The following is a 13,308-nucleotide window of genomic DNA, read 5'->3' on the forward strand; positions in this document are numbered from 1 at the left end:
AGAACAAAAAGGGTACAGCCATAATTTTTTTTCCATGTGGCTCAATATTTGATTGCTTTTGCATTTGTCTGGCTGCTCAATGTTTCAGTCTTTCCCTCAGTGTTGGGGTGAGATTCACAACTAGAGGGCATAGGCTTAGGGTGAGACCACAAAGGTACCTGAGGGGCAACATTTCCATGCAGAGGGTGGTGCATGTATGGAATGAGCTGCCAGAGGAAGTAGTGGAAGCCGGTATAATTACAGCATTCGAAAGGTATCTGGCTGGGTATCTGAATAGGAAGGGTTAGAGGGATATGAGTCAAGTGCTGGCAAAAGGGACTAGATTAATTTAGGTTAGCGGGTTGGCACGGACAGGTTGGACCTAATGGGTGTATTTCCGTGCTGTACATCTCTATGACTCTAAATAATAAAAAGTTGACTTTTCTAAATAACAAACTATATCCATGTTAACAAGGCTTAGTGCACCACATGCTTTACTAACCATTCTCAACAGGTCCTGCCCCTTCAATGACTGAGGAACATATACATGCTGGTGCATAGTATCCTTCACTAGTATTTATACACTACCCTCAGCAATTGCACAAGTAACAGCAAAGGGCAAACGGCACAAGGATTAAACCAAACAGTGAGGGGCAAACGGCACAAGGATTAAAACACACAGTGAGGGGCAAACGGCACAAGGATTAAACACAGTGAGGGGTAAACGGCACAAGGATTAAACACACAGTGAGGGGCAAACAGCACAAGGATTAAACACACAGTGAGGGGCAAACGGCACAAGGATTAAACACACAGTGAGGGGCAAACAGCACAAGGATTAAACACACAGTGAGGGGCAAACAGCACAAGGATTAAACACACAGTGAGGGGCAAACAGCACAAGGATTAAACACACAGTGAGGGGGAAACAGCACAAGGATTAAACACACAGTGAGGGGCAAACGGCACAAGGATTAAACACACAGTGAGGGGCAAACAGCACAAGGATTAAACACACAGTGAGGGGCAAACAGCACAAGGATTAAACACACAGTGAGGGGGCAAACAGCACAAGGATTAAACACACAGTGAGGGGTAAACAGCACAAGCGCCAGTAAAAGCCGATGGAAAGTGAGTGTAAAATGTCACTATGACAGGACAGGCCCCACATTCCTTCCCCTCCGTCCCCCCCACAACCTGCCTCACCTTTCACGTCCCGGGCCCAGTACCTTCCAGGTGGCCCCATAGTTGACACAGGGGCCGCCCCACGACCAGTAGAACTCCACCACCCCGGCGGCCGACGAGTTCCCAAGCAGGCCCTTAACCCCATCCGCCTCCAGAATGCTCACCGGCTCCTGGCTGCTGTACAGCCGGCCGGTGTGGCCGTGACACAGCAGCTGCGCCAGGAAGGCGGCGGCGGCCAGTGACGGGTGTCTGCCCCGGGCCGCGCGGCGCCATTTTCCTAACGGCCGCCCTCCCGCCGCTTCCTCGCTCGAGCGACTTCTCCTCCCAACCGCCTTCGGCCCCGCGTGACGTCTGCACGGGGGATGGGCGGGGCCGGGCCGGGGGGTGGGCGGGGCCGGGCCGGGGATGGGCGGGGCCTGGGGAGCCTCACCGTCACCAAGCAACAGCCACCTCGCGCTACAACTGCTCATTCACAAAAACAAACTCTCCTGTCTCGCTCTGCAGCTGCAGGGGGGACACTGCCACGTTTCCAGGAGCCCTGTCTACATTGGGAAAGCTCACGGCTCAATTTAAACAGATATTCCCACATCTAACGGAACGGCGTCATATCGAAAGGGGGCAATCTGCATTTTAAAGGGACGTGGACATTTTAACGGGTATTTCTGCAAATAAAGAGGTTTAAATGGACAAGATTATATTTCAAAGTGATGTGGCACATTCAAAGGGATATCTTCATATGTAAAGTGACGCAGTTACATCTAAATGAACCTACATTTCGAAGAGACGTTGCCCTATTTATAAGTAGAGACAATAGGTGTGAATTCTGTCTGTGTCCCAATGTTGAGTCAGACTGACATTTTACTTAGAAAAACTCTGCATTTAAATTACACTCTTGAGAAGGTAATTTATAGATTCGGGTTGGCCGTGCTAAGTTACCCATAGTGACCAGGGATGTACAGGTTTGGCTGGATTGGCCATGGAAATATGGAGTAATAATTGGATATGGCTGGGATACTGTTCAGAGGGCCAGAAAGGAAGAGATGGGCTGAATGGCCTGCTTCCACATTGTTGGGATTGTATACCCTCCCCATAAAGGAGCATTTGATCGACATCTATCCTGTCAAGCCCCTTACTGAAACCAGTAGAATTCTGAAAAGGTATGCAGCACAGAAACAGACACTTTGGTCCAATTCGTCCATGCCGACCAGGATTCCAAACTCAACCAGTCCCACTTGCCTACATTTGGCCCATAATCTTTCTATTCATCTACCCATCCAAATGCTGTTTAAACGTTGTAAATGTACCGGCAACTATCACATCCTCAGTAAGTTCATTCCACATACAAAGCCACCCTCTTTCAAAATGTTGCCCCTCCGGTTCCTTTTAAATCTCTCTCCTCACCTCAAGTAATATGGCCCCAAGTTTTGAGTTCCCCGACGCTAAGCAAGAGCCCTTTGGTATTCAGCTTACCTCCACTCCTCATGATTTTATCCATCTCAATGAAGTCACCCCCCCAACCTCCTGTGCTCCAGTGAATAAAGTCCCAGCCTCTCCTTATAACTCAAACACTCCAGTCCTGGCAAATCTTTACCGAACCCTCTGTGATAAGAATACTTCCGATTCCAGGGCCATCAGAACTGTACTCAGTACTCTGAAAGTGGCCTCACCAACATCCTGTACAACCTCAACATGATGTCCCAACCCCTGTACTCAATGGTGTGAACAATGACTGCTATGCTGCTAAATGCCTTCTTAACTGCCCTGTCTACCAGTGATGCAACTTCCAAAGAACTATGTACCTGAACACCACTCCCCCCCATGTCTGTCTGTTCTATAACATGACCCAGGGCCCTACCATTATCTGTACAAGTCCTGCCCTTTCTTGTTTTAACAAAATGCAACCCCTTGCTTGTATTAATACTTCTCACACACATGCTCCCCCTCAGAAACACACACACACATGTATACCCCCCCCCCCCAATACTCTCTCAGGCTTATACTCCATCACACTCACACTTTACCAAGCATGTACACACAATCACGCAGAAACTCACATGCATCCACACACAATTCTATGAGGTGAATTTGTATTGGTAGAATTATATTTGCAGATGTATTCAATTTTGCTCAAAAAGCGCACAATTTCCAGGCAGTCAATCCATGTAATATTTTATGAATTTGGAAATAGAACCAGTCTGACTCAAGATTGGAATAATGACAGACTCAATTCTCAGGAAGAAAGTGAGGACTGCAGATGCTGGAGATCAGAGCTGAAAAGGTGTTGCTGGAAAAGCGCAGTAGGTCAGGCAGCATCCAAGGAGCAGGAGAATCGACGTTTCGGGCATGAGCCCTTCTTCAGCCCTTTCCTGAAGAAGGGCTCATGCCCGAAACGTCGATTCTCCTGCTCCTTGGATGCTGCCTGACATGCTCTGCTTTTCCAGCAACACATTTTCAGGCTCAATTCTCAAATCTTTAAATGCAATGTCTGAGCTGAGATGTCACTTTCTTTATAAAACCTTCAGTCATCTCAAAAATGAGACTTAAAAGATGTTCTGGCAGTTACACATTAATGAACCAATACGTGCACCCATTCTCAGAGATGAAAGACTTGACAGCAATCGAGGTTTGTTCAATATATTCCATCAGTTGCATGTCACTGATCTTTTGATATACGTTCTGTGTCTTACGTTCATCGGGTAGCTGTGGAGCAGCACTCAGAAAGCTAGTGCTTCCAAATAAACCTGTTGGACAATAACCTGGTATTGTATGATTTTTTTAAACTTTATCAACCCAGTCTAATACCGACACCTCCACATCGTTTCTAGTGAACACAGCCCACACCTCCTGGTGCTGCCAGTAAACTTTACAATGAGGATGAAACAACGCAGTACTGAAAGATTTACAATTTCTAACGATACTAGCTACTCATTCACTGCTCCATCTGTTACACGACATTGGAAACTCAGTGCAGGAGGCTGAAAGAGAGGAGCAGCTTTAAACAAAAAACCTCTTGGAGCTCAAAGCTTTCAATGAGAGTCTGAGCCCGGCAGTAAGTTCAGGTAACCTTTATTGTGACTCTACTTTGTTACAGCTTCAGATTCCCCCCAGCAAAAAGGCATAGACAAAGTAGCTGCTTTTTAAACAGCTCAAGATCAAAGCCCACACACACCCCACTGTCTTTACTATTGGGCAGCACCAGGTTGTAATTGGATCCTTGTTACAGCCGTAACCCGGAGGAAGTATTGCCTCACTCAGCAATTTCAACCCATACCCTGTATCCTGGTAAGTTTCTCCCCACTCATTTGCCAGTGGGGGGAGGGCAGTGTAGAGTCAACCAGACTGCTGTGGGTCTGGAGTCACGTGTAGGCCAGACCGGGTAAAGGATGCAGCTGGAACGACTGAGTGAATCCTTTCCCACAATGGCGGTTCCCTTCCCTAACAAGGGAGGGAGGGAATCAGATGGGGGCTTTCTCCCCCGCACCACCCCCTCCCTGAAACGGTCTCATCGTTAGAATCCGAACTCCACATTTCTGACCAAATACCAATTCTGCCATCTGTCGTGGTGGGATTCAAACCCGGGAGTCCCCGGAACCGGGTTGATAGTCCAATCGATAATGGCCCTCGGCCGTCACTCCTTCAATGCCCCGCGATGGCTCGTGAACTCGCTGGTGCTTCTGCAGGTGGGAGGAGCAGGTGAAGCCCTTCCCGCACTGAGAGCAGGTGAACGGCCTCTCCCCGGTGTGGATCCACTGGTGGGTCAGCAGGGTGGAGACCTGGGTAAAGTCCTTCCCGCACGCGGGGCAGCTGAAGGGCCTCTCCCCCGTGTGGACCCACTGGTGGGTGTGGAGGTTGTTGGAATCGCTGAAGCCCTTCCCGCAGACAGGGCAGGGGAATGGCCTCTCCCCGGTGTGGCTGCGCCGATGAGTCTCCAGGGCAGACGGCAAACGGCAGCCTTTTTTGCAGTTGCCGCACTTCCACGGTTTCTCGACAGGGCGGGATTCCTCTGGTTTCTCCAAAGCCGGAGCATCGGCCACACACAAACGCGTGTGGAGCCCCTCCCCACCGTAAATTCCTCTTTCCAGGCCGTATAACTGTTTCAAGCTCAACACTCAGTGCGCTGTAACAGTAGGGTCTATCATCCAGTCCCACTGATGCTGAACACGTACCCAAACAGGAACCAAAACGCTTTGCTCCTTCTCACAGAATCATAGTTGAAAACTGTTGCGGTCCCGATGGATTGAGTGACTGTCAAAGTGAGGACTGCAGACACTGGAGAGTCAGATTTGAAAAGTGCAGTGCTGGAAAAGCACAGCAGGTCCGGCAGCATCTGAGGAGCAGAAGAGTCAACGTTTTGGGCATAAGAACTTAATCTGTTGATTTTGAAACTTCCGTCTTCAGATCTTCAAATACTCTGTAAAAAGAGATTACAGAAGCCATCACTGTCAGTGCAGGGTAGAAATTCTGAACAAGGAATTCTACTTTCTGTGGAATAATCTTTTCTTTTGTTATTCCATAAAATTGAAAGCACCATCCCACTCTCTCTCCCCCTCTGTTCTCACTCCGCTCTAACTAATTCCCCTGAAGGTGCTGATTCAGGATCTTACTGGGGCAGAAAAAGCAAAAACATCAAGACTGACATCCCTCTGCATTTTGGATAACTCCACAACACTGGGATACAGTTGACAGTGAGCAGGTCTGATTCTGGGAAGCAAACATAAGTGTGTCAATTCATGGGGTAACCTGCAATGCAAGTTATTTGTGGACCAACCAGACACAAAATGGTTAACGTCCCCAGGAAGGTGGGAGCAAATTGAGACATCAAGGCATTAACACCAACACACGTCAGCAAAACTCTTCTGCTCCCAGTCAGGGCAAAACATCTTTGAAAGCTGCTCTGAAAGTCCAGTCTTCACAACCACACTTCTGCTTTCACCGAAGACAATTAGAGTCACACAGCACAGAAGCAGACCCTTTGGCCCAACTTGTCCAAGCTGACCAGATATCCTGAATTAATCTAGTCACATTTGTCATCACTTGGCCTCTATATGGGCCGGGTTCTGGCAGCTGGGACTAAATTGGATTGGCTATCTGTTCGGCAAGAATGAGTTGGACCGAAGGGTCTGTTTCTGTGCTCTACATCTCTATGACTCCAGTCGCATTTGCCATCACTTGGCCCCGATCCACTGAACCCTTCGTATTCATACACCCATCCACATGCCTTTTAACTGTTGGAATTGTACCAGACCCCACCACCTCGTCTGGCAGCTCATTCCATAACTGCACCACCCTCTCCATCAAAAAAGTTGCCCCTGAGATCTCTTTTACATCTCCCCACCCCTGGCCTCACCTGAAACCTATTACCCTCGCGTTCTGGACTCCCCCATCCGAAGGAAAAGACCTTGAGTATTGACCCTATCCATGCCCCTCAGGATTCTATAAAACGTCTGTAATGTCACCCTTCAGACGCTGGGTAAAACAGCCCCACCCTCTCCTTCCATCCCTCCTCGCCCAGGTAATTAAGACACATACCTGAGTTTGCAGAATCTGCTCCCTCCCTGGATTCACTCCAGCTGCTACAAGTGAACAGATTTCCACCCCTCCCCTCTCTCACCTTCCCAGGATGAACAGTTGTCCAGAGGGAGGGAGTTTCACGCTGAAACTGACAGGGCCACTTCCGCGCATTGTGACGCCATCAATGGGTCGGGGGTGGGGGAGGGTACGGGAGACGGGGCAAGAGAAAGGGGCAGGACGAGATGCGGGGCTACGCCGGCAGTAGGACCCCGCACTGCGCCTGCGCTGCCCTGCACAGTTTGCAGAAATTCCTTCCCTTCAGCGAATCCCCAATGTAGAAGCAGGTCACTCGGTCCAACGAGTCCACACCGACCCTCCAAAGGGTAACTCACCCTCAACCATTCCCCTAGCCATATTGCTCAATACTGTTAGAAATGGGGTAAAGTGTCATTTTTGCAGATATAGAAAAAGCATACATAAAAGGGGTACAGCAAGAGAACTATTAACCCTGCAAGTATTTAGGGACTTTTCCGTGTATAATTGTGGTTAATTAAATACTAACTTTGGTGTGTAATTACTATAACAAAAAATTATTTTTGTAAAATTATGCTTTCAGCAAAAAGCTGAGATAACCGAATTGCTTGAACTATACAAAACGATACAAGTCAATGAAATGTCCGAGGATGGAATGTACCAGCAGAATTGATACAAAATGTTAAACCAGATCTTGACAAAATAAATGTGTGTGTCAGCATTTACAGAAAGGAAGGTTGCCAACCTGGGGAAGGGGGAAGTAATAAGGGTGGAGCGAAGCTGGGCAGTGGTATGGTACAGTAAGAGAGATTGGGTAATTAGGAGTCTGGAGAGATGACCTCACTCAGCTCAAAGGGTATAACTGTACACTAACCTGAGTTCTAATTTGCTCATTTGCTTCTGCATTTGATGCCCTTTCTTGCAAGATCGTAAAATAAATTGTCTTGTTTCCAGTTTTGGTGGTCTCGTCTAAATTTTATTAAACTTGTTTCTAACAATACTAACGCTCCTGACTAATACACCTAACCTGCACATCCCTGGGCACTATGGGTAATTTAGAACAGCCAATCCACCCTAATCTGCACATCCCTACACACTATGGATAATTTTGCATTGCAAATCCCCCCTAAAATGGATAAAGTTAAAAATCACACAACACCAGGTTGGAGACCAACAGGTTTGTTTGGAAGCACTAGCATTTGGAGCGCTGCTCCTTCATTAGGTGGTTGTCGAGAATAAGGTCATAAGACATAGAATTTATGGAAAAATATGACAGTGTCCTGCCACTGAAATGACATGTTGAACAAACCTGGATTGTGAAGTCTTTCATCTTTTCATTAACATGCAAATCCCAGAACTACCTGTAAGGCACCTTCTCAAGAGAACGTAAAGTTTTATAACAAGAAGTGACATTTCAGCCCAGCTTTGCAAATATAATTCTGCAAACATACACAAACAAGTGTGTGTGTGTGTGAAAATGTCTATTTCCATCCTGTATGTCTCTACCTATTTGTGAACAGATGCCTTACCTCTGTCGGTGTAAATATTGTTGTAAATCATACCTGGGTACTAATAGTTAGATATAAGGGGGAAGAGAATTCCTCAAGTAGGGCACTGTAAGATTCCTGGGAGACCCCTATTCCTGGTTTACTTCCTCATGAACAAACATTAAGCACATGCGCCTATTTATGATTTGGTTTCATTTTTCGTGTGTGATTCCCTGCTGTGACTACACTGTGCCTGGAATGTTGACAGGCTGGGAGTTTGTGGGTTGGGGCTTGATTGACTGAATGTTTTATTGTTCCAGGTGTAGAAGGAAACAGGGAGATCAACAGAGGACAGAGAAATCAGGACCTGAAATCTGAGCTGACACCAGGCTACCCTGTGATCCGTGCTTTGATTAGCAGCGCCAACCCTCCACCTTTACCTAGCTTCCCATTTGACGACACCCTCAATATTCAGGATCCAATCCTTGTCATCCTGAAGCCATGTCTCTGTAGGGAGTGTCAGATCGCAATTATTCTCTTCAATGTGTGCAGTCAATTCATTCACTTTTGTCACAATGCAGCACACATTCAGACACACCATTTTTAGTTTCAATTTTTGTGATCTTTAGAATCTAGTTGTGATTGCTGGAACATTTACTCTCCCTGTCCCTTTCAATTGTTCTCTGATGTTCATTTTCCACATCACTACATTACTCACCGGCCTTGATTTGGATTGGCCATAATGTCCAGGGACGTGCAGGTGAGGTGGGTTAGCCATGGGAAATGCAGGGTGATAGTTTCGGAGTAATAGCAGGAGTAGGCCATTTGGCCCATCCAGTCGCTCTGCCATTCATTAAGATCATGGCTGATCTATCCATCGACTTAGCTCTTCCTCCCTGCATTATCCCAACTCCACTTCATTCCCCTACCATTGCAAAAACCCATCCAACGGTGTCTTGAATATACTTAATGAAGTTGCCTCTACTGCTTCCTTGGGCAGAGAATTCCAAAGATTCACTACTCTCCAGGAAAAGCGGTTCCTCCTCATCACTGTCATAAATTTACTCCTCCTAATCTTGAGGCCTGGTTTCATTTGCCAGCAGAAATGACTCAATAGGTAGAGCTTCATCCCCACAGTGCAATGAATTCCCACTTTCCACCAAAATCCCAGATGTACTCACTCACTCACTCAGTTGCTGTCTCACAAATGCAGGATTTCATTGTAACTTCTTCTGTTCCCATTAAGGGCAAAACATCTTTGAAAGCTGCTCTGAAACTCCAGCCTTCACAATCACACTTCTGCTTTCACCGAAGATTAGAGTCATACAGCACGGAAACAGCCCGTTTGGTCCAACTTGTCCGGCCAAACAGATATCCTAAATCAACCTAATCCAATTTGCCTGTATGTGGCTCATCTCCCTCAAAACCCATCCAAGTGCCTTTTAAAATTCCCCCTCACCTCAAACATATGCTTTCTAGTTTGGGACTTTTCTACTTTGGTGAAAGTAACTTGGGTATTCACCCTATCCATGCCCCTTACGAACATCTATAAAGGTCACCCTTCAGCCTCCAATGCTCTAGGGAAAATATCCCCAGCCATTTGAGTCTCTCCCTGTAGCTCGAACCCTCCAACTCTGACAGCAGCCTTATAAATCTTTTCTGACCCCTTTCAAAGTTTCACAACATCTTTCCTATAACAGGGAGACCAGAAATGAATGCAGTCTTCCAAACGTGGACTAACCAATGTCCTACACAGCCACAACATGACTTCCAAATTCCTGTATTCTCTGCTCTGACCAATAAAGGAAAGCATACCATCTGCCTTCTTCACTATCCTGTCTACCAGTGATTCAAGGAACTATGAACCTGCACTCCAAGGTGTCTTTGTTCTGCAACATCCCCCTTAACTGTGTCAGTCCTGCCTGGATTGCTTGACCAAAATGCAAACCACACGCTTCTCTAAACTAACCTGCCATTCCTTGGCCCATCAGTCCAACTGATCAATTCTCATTCATAGTGAACTCTCTTTCCTCTCTTATTCCCTTGAAGTTGAAAATCTCCACCCCACACACTCTCTCTCTCCATTCTCAGTTTGCTGAACCTAATCCCTGCTGTACCTCATCCTAAAGGGTCTGGGTCATGCTGATTAACAGGCCTACACTCAGGGTGGAGGGGGGGTGGGGACCTAATTGAAACAAGGAATACTGAACGACCTGGACAGAGTGGAAAGGTGTTTCCATTGGTTGGAGGGACTAGAACCAGTGCGCACAGCCTTAGAGTAAAGGGAAGACCTTTCAGAATGGAGGTAAGGAGAAACGTCTTCAGCCAGAGAGTGGTGAATCTATGGAATTCACTGCCACAGAAGGCTGGGCAGGCCAGGTCACTGAGGATATTTAAGATTGAGATGGAAACGTTCTTGAGTGTCAAGGTGATGGAGGGTTACGGAGATGAAGTGGGAGAATGTGGCTGAGGAACCTATCAGCCATGATTGAATGGCAGAGAAAACCTTGAATGGTCCAATTTCTGCTCCGATGCCTTATGTTCTCTTGCTGTCCTGGACACAGTGAGAGAGAATTGGAAGCAGGAATAGGCTGTTTGGTCTTTCAAGCCTGCACCAACATTCAACAGATTATCGGCAGATTCACAACCATCGAGATGAATAGGTTGGGACTTGTTCACTGGATCACAGGAGGTTGAGGGGTGACCTGACAGAGGTTTATAAAATCACCGGGGCAGAGAGGAGGTGACCGCTGGTATCCTTTCCCTAAGGTGGGGGTTTCAAGACTAGGCAGCAAATTTGAAGGTGAGTGGAGAAAGGATTTTAAAAAGACGGGGGGGGGGGGTCACTTTTCTTTTTACACAGAGTAGTTTGTATGTGGAATGAATGTGGATGCAGGTTGAGTAACAACATTTAAAAGACATTTGGATAAGTACATGAATAGGAAAGGTTCAGAGGAATATGGGCCAATCACAGGTAGGTTGGACTAGTTTAGTTTGTGAATATAGTCGGCCTTAGACTAGTTTGACTAAAGGGTCTGGTTCTGTTGGGGTCTGACTCTGTAACTGTTCTATACTGGTGTTAAATCATTTACTTGCCTTCCCCAGAAACATCCACTTCTTTGGTGTTCAAAAATCAGATGAACTCAGCCTTGAATAATGTTCAATGACCCCCTAACGCAGGAAGACATCCCCACTTCTGAACTCAATTCCTCTTGCGAATGTATCCCTTGCCTTGCTGATTGCTTGCTGCACCTACCCAGGCAAAAGTGAGGACTGCAGATGCTGGAAATCAGAGTCTAGATTAGAGTGATGCTGGAAAAGCACAGCCCCGGTCAGGCAGCATCTGAGGAACAGGAAAATCGATATTTCAGGCAAAAGCTCTTCACCTGCACCTGTCTGACAACTGGCAGTGACTGGTGTAGAAGGGTGCGGAGGTCCCTTTGCACATCCACACATCATTCCTGATGAAGTGCTCGGGACCAAAATGTCGACTCTCCTGGTCCTCGGATGCTGCCTGACCTACTGCCTTTTTCCAGCGTCACACTTTGACTCTAATCTCCAGCATCTGCAGTTCTCACTTTCTCCACATCCCAATATATCACCATTTAAACGATACATCTCCTTTCTAATTTTTTTCACAGCAATGGCTATAACTTCACATTGAGATACTGCATTTGCCACGTGTTTGTAAATTGTGGTCTTCTCTATATCGGGAAGACCGAGCGTAAACTTGGGGAACGGTTTGGCGAGCATCACAGCCGAGTCCGTAGAGGCTGACCAGACCTCCCAGTCACCACTCATATTAATTCCCCTTCCCACTCCCCTTCTGACAAGGACATCTTAGGCTTCCTCTATTGCCACAACGAACCAAACCACAAATTAGGGGAACAACACCCCATCTTCCGCCCGGGCAGCCTACAGCCTGTAGGACTCAACATCGAGTTCTCCAATTTCAAATAACCTCCCTTTCCATCACCCGACTCCCTTCTCAGCCCCGTGCCCCTCACTTACACTCCTTCCTGCCAGCAACCTGATTTCTTCCACCCATTGACTAATCAGGCCGTACTCTCTCCCTATCTTCACTTATCCCCACTTTAGCCCCTGCCCCAGCACCCATCCCCAGTCCTGAGGAAGGGTTACACCCGAAACATCGACTTCTCCACTTCCTGATGCTGCCTGGTTTGCTGTGTCCTTCCAGCCTCCTGTCTGTCTATTTTGCCAATTGAGACACAGACCTGGACCACGTTTCCAGAGTCTGTTCCCTGCCTGGGTTCAATCCCTTTCCTTTCAGTTGCTGCAAGTCAACAATTGAACTCCGGAAAGAAATAGAAATGGCAAAGAGGGCGAGAAAAGAGAGTGCCGTACTCCCAGGTCTCAGACAGAGGAAGGAGTCTGCAGTCTGGGTGAAACTCAATCTTGATTCAGAAAGAGAAGTGCAGGAGTAGCAGCTTCAGAAACACATGGTCCAACTTCCGCATTCAGGCAATGGGGTGACTCTGATTGGCAGGAGGACCACTCTCCTTCCGGTCCTCCAGGGTTCCCTACTGGACCATCAAAGGAAGGTCGCGGGCCTTTTTTTGCGGAACGTGATGAGTATGCCCAGAGTTTTGCTGACACCGGTGGGCATGTGCACTGCGTTACTGACACCGGAAAACATGCGCAGTATGCTCACTAGGGATGCTGGTGTTCCTGTCAGATTTTAAGAGTCCAAATGTCAATAGAACAAAAAAGCGGTAGAGGCACAATTTGTTTTTTCGCTGTGGTTCGACACTTCATTGCTTTTGTATTCTGTCTGGCTGCTCAACTTTTGTATGTCTTTTCACCACGTTGGAGGGCGAGTCCAGAACTGGAGGGCACGGGTTTAGGGTGAGAGGGGAAAGGTTTCTGAGGGGTAACCTTTTTGCACAGACGGTGGTGCGTGTCAGCCAGAGGAAGTGGTGGAGACTAGTACAATGATAATATTTAAAATGCATCTGGATGGGGATATGAATAGGACAGATTCAGAGGGATAAGGGGTCAAATACTGGCAAATGGGTCACTAGATTAATTCAGGATATCTGGTCGGCATAGACCGAAGGGCATGTTTCTGTGCTCTGTGACGCTATTCTAGATA

This window comes from Chiloscyllium plagiosum, unplaced genomic scaffold, assembly GCF_037043375.1.
Source record: "Chiloscyllium plagiosum isolate Xiang-an unplaced genomic scaffold, Cpla_swu_hap1 HiC_scaffold_27, whole genome shotgun sequence".
Classification (NCBI taxonomy): Eukaryota; Metazoa; Chordata; class Chondrichthyes; order Orectolobiformes; family Hemiscylliidae; genus Chiloscyllium; species Chiloscyllium plagiosum.